This window comes from Pinus tabuliformis, chromosome 1_2 (assembly GCF_031772625.1).
Source record: "Pinus tabuliformis cultivar Carrire ecotype Pingquan chromosome 1_2, CPIR1, whole genome shotgun sequence".
In the NCBI taxonomy this organism is placed as follows: domain Eukaryota; kingdom Viridiplantae; phylum Streptophyta; class Pinopsida; order Pinales; family Pinaceae; genus Pinus; species Pinus tabuliformis.
Window position 1 is genome coordinate 551,648,772 of NC_142298.1, and position 4,179 is coordinate 551,652,950.

At 39.8% G+C, this 4,179-nt stretch overlaps 1 non-coding gene across 1 annotated transcript; it reads right to left on the reverse strand.

The window, feature by feature from the left end:
* Positions 1-344: 344 nt before the first annotated feature.
* On the reverse strand, positions 345-422 carry LOC149206771 (small nucleolar RNA SNOR75). The gene has a single exon (XR_016253184.1). It is a non-coding gene; the product is annotated as a small nucleolar RNA SNOR75 (small nucleolar RNA).
* Positions 423-4,179: the final 3,757 nt, after the last annotated feature.

Consider the following 4,179-nt stretch of genomic DNA (forward strand, 5'->3'; position numbering starts at 1 on the left):
TTGATTCCAGTAGCATAACATTTTTCACAATTATCATTAATGGAAACCTTTATAGAGAACAAGAGGAGTCAAAATAGAAATTTAGATTAGGGTCTGTCATCCGGGATAGCTTCATGGTCAAGTTAACATTGCTTATGATGAAATGTTGGTCACATCAAGGAGGATAACGACAGAAAATCTTTATTTTTTTACCAAACAAATGCAGAGAAAAACAGAAGACTACTCGAACAAAACCATCAGATTTTAAAGAAATCATTTTCAGTTTTGGCGAATGCCTATGAAACCATCGTGAATAACAAGTTATTTTCGCCATCGAGCAAATAACTATAACAATAAGTTTTGTGTTCTCTCAGACAAATGCCTCATTTTGCATCAAGATATTATGCGCATCAGACTCGTCATCAAATTTGACATCACAGAGAACTACATCGAGATTTCACTTTAAACCTCAAACAGAAGCATAGAAAGTATAAAATCTTAGCTCTATGCAAATGGCACAAGCAGAGAAGAAAACCTACGATACAGTGCACTGCATTTGCATTCGAGTTATTTTTTCTTTCCTTTTTTTTTGTGGGATTAACTATATATTTATCGTCCTACAAAGATAGATATCCTATAGAATATTTTTATCAGACATCCTCATAAAACCAAATCCTGAAGTACAGGAGTGTAACAGTACTAGCGTTACCGGTTCCCAACGGCTGCAGGGGATCACCAATCTCTGTTCGCCGCTACTCTGTCGTGTTCTTCTTCGCTGGTTGCAGGGGCTGCTCTGTCGTGTTCTTCTTCGCTGGTTGCAGGGTCTGAAATCTCGATAGCATATGGAGTTTATGGATCCCGGCACCGTTTACGAACATTAATGCGTGGGTTGGTAAACTACGGAGGCGGGTAAACTATGGATCCCGACAGAGTTTAAGTCCATTAATGGATAGGTTGGTGAACTCATTAAGTCCTCAAACCGGAGGTGGGCAGGGACACCAGCACCGGACGCGGGCAGGAACGGGCATTGCCGGAGCTGAGTGATGAGATGTGGATGCATGGATGCATGCCCATGAGCGGCTCTCCGGGTGACGTCAATCTGGTGTCAGGTAGGTGCATTAATGATGCTATAGGGTATGAAATAGCACTTGCCGTTACCGGGAGCGGTGTCAGCGTCGAGCGCGGATGATGGAACACGTGGGAGTGGGAAAAGCAGCGGCGTGGGAGAGGAGAGGACGTAGTGGGTGTGTAGGTGTCTTGAATTTCGGTGCTCATTTGAGTTACTCAGACACCAATCCACGTTTCATCGCCATTCTGCGGAAAGAAAATGGATGTTTCCTCTGCTTGTTAGCGTCCTGGTGATTTCGCGAGCGTCCTGGTCATGTTGATGCGTCAAGATTTGTGAGACGATTTATGAGACATTCAAAGGCGTTCTACAAGAGTTTCTGGCTAGGGCATCCCGGGTTCGAATCCAGGTACACGTTAGTTTGGTTTTGAATCCAGGTACACGGTAGTTTGGTTTTGAAAGGCCTCGGCAGCCACCCTACGTTGACGTACCTGATAAATGGTAGCCGCGGGGGGATTGAGAGATTGAGACCAGATGAAAAGGTTGCTGAATGTCATTTACCATCCGAGGAACCAGTATCTTTTGCACCTGGATCGCCAGGCTCCGGATGCAGAGAGGGTCAAATTGGCTCTGTATGCGAAGTCTGATAGGGTTTTTAGGGTCATTGACAATGTAAACGCGATGGGCAAGACGGATGATGTTACTTACATGGGTTCCACTGCAATTTACATCTATTTGCTTAGGATCAATACAGATTGGGACTGGTTCATCACCCTCAGCGCCCTGGGTTACCCATATTTCCTTCTCTTAACACGTGAATCCATAATGCTTTGCTAGCTTTAATGGTTGTCTCTCTCTTTCTCTCAGGAAACGTGAAGGTGTGTTGTGTGGAGCGCCCAATGTGTAGTGTATTGTTGTATAGTGTTGTATGTGTAACAGTGAAGGTGTGTTGTGTGGAGCGCTCAATACGTAGTGTTTGTTTTAATGTGAGTTTTGTAGTGTTGTTTCAATGTAGTGTTTGTTTTAATGTGAGTTCTATAGTGTTGTCTCAATTGAGTTGTGTTATGTGTGATATGTTAGTATGTAAGTTTGTGCATATTTATGTTTGTGGTTCCGTGATAACTGAGAGAGGGAGAGAGGGAATAAAATACCATGGCAGAGGAGCACATGGAATCACTTTTGATGGGCGGCAAACATGATTCACAGAGATGTCAAACATGATTCATAGAGGATGTCAGGATGTCTTCACGGTGAGTGTCCTGAAAGAAAATATATATTCATCTATATTTATGTATGGAATTGTTCTTTGATTCCTTGTTGCTTTTTTTCTCTAATGAGTTAAAGTGTACTACGCAGAAACTAACAATATCAGCGACATACTGAACTGAAGACTCTGGTTAGGCCCACAACCAATTAACAACTCTTCCCGGCAAAGAATTTCCATAAATCGAACCCTTCAACACTGATTTTGTTGGCCAACAAAGTTAAGGTTAGTGCATTTTGATTGATAATTTGATTTCTTGATTTTCTGGAAAATCCTATAACATTAAAAAATACACAACCCTTTCTCTGCTCTTCTTATGATATTTGATGCATGGAGATTTTACTTTTGCTTTAATTTTAATTTTTGTCAAACTGGCATGATATTTGATGCATGGAGATTTTACTTTTGTTTTAATTTTAATTTTCGTCAAACCGGTTTTAAGGTTTTGCATGAGGATAACTAAATTATGTACATATTTTATTGTGTTGATCCTTCTTCTTCTTCTGCTTTTCTTATGATATTTGATGAATGGAGATTTTACTTTTGCTTTAATTTTAATTTTTGTCAAACCGGCATGATATTTGATGCATGGAGATTTTACTTTTGTTTTAATTTTAATTTTTGTCAAACCGGTTTTAAGGTTTTGCATGAGGATAACTAAATTATGTACATATTTTATTGTGTTGATCCTTCCTTTTTGAAAGGGAAAGAAATTTGTTATCCCTTCTTCGAACATTTTCTTTCAAACATCTTCTTTCAAGTTGTCTTTCAATGGAACAAAACCATGGCATGATAATGTGAGTTTCACTGTCATTGTACCTATCCTCCTCCGTCAAACAAGAATTCCATAATTCCATGTTTCCAAAGACAATTTGCTTCAAGTCTGGTAAGTCAAAGAGTTAGTTCATAAGGAACTGAACATGTCTGATCTCCAACCATACATAACTCAGCTCCAACTTCTGTAATATCTGAATCATCTGTAGTGTCAGATTCTGCCCCAGAATCCTCTTGATATGTAGGGATTTGATGCTCATCATCTGTGGATGAACTTGACTGGGTTTGAGAGTGGCCGCTATTCCTAGATACCTTCAGACCACTCTTGAAAATGGCCATTTGATTTTGAAGTTCTTGATCAACCACTTGGCCTGGAGATAGAAAAATACCTGTGCCTTCAATTCCAACTTTCTTGTGCTCCTTGTCTACGCCACTCACACCACTAGATATAGCTTTACTCTTTTAATTTTGTAAGAGCCCTTGCCTTCTGCTCTTTTGTTCTCTCTTCTTCTTTTTGTAGCTGCTTTGTACGTTGTGCCGCAATTTCCTTTATCCTCGCACGCTGGGCCTCATAATCATACGAGCCATGAGATTGCTGAGTGTGAGACTCCCCTGCTAATTTATTATCCACACTCTTTGAACCATGTGTACCATTACTTGGCATAGAAGCAACAACATGTCTACTAGCATGAGAACTGGTTGTCATGTTGACCTTCATTTCTTTGATGGTAGGAACTTTCCTCTGCCATTCATTGTCACCTTCATTTACTTTAAACCTTGCTCTCATTATATGGCCTTCTCTCTCTAATGACTTTGAAGATCCCTTGCCTCATTGAGCACTTTGAACTTTCTCCTCATCTCCTTTAGTATTCATCACATCACTTGTTGGATGATTATGAATGCTATCCCTCACCTTAAGAGTTTTATTTGGGGCATTAATTGACCCTGCTTGTTGATCAAGTGCTTGTAACGTATCGTCCTACCCAAAAATTATTATATATGGTTATTACTTTTTTTTTTAATAAACCCTTTCAATGCATCATTATATACAAACAAGGATTGTGTCATCCAAACTGTTAAAATCTGTACAAAACTG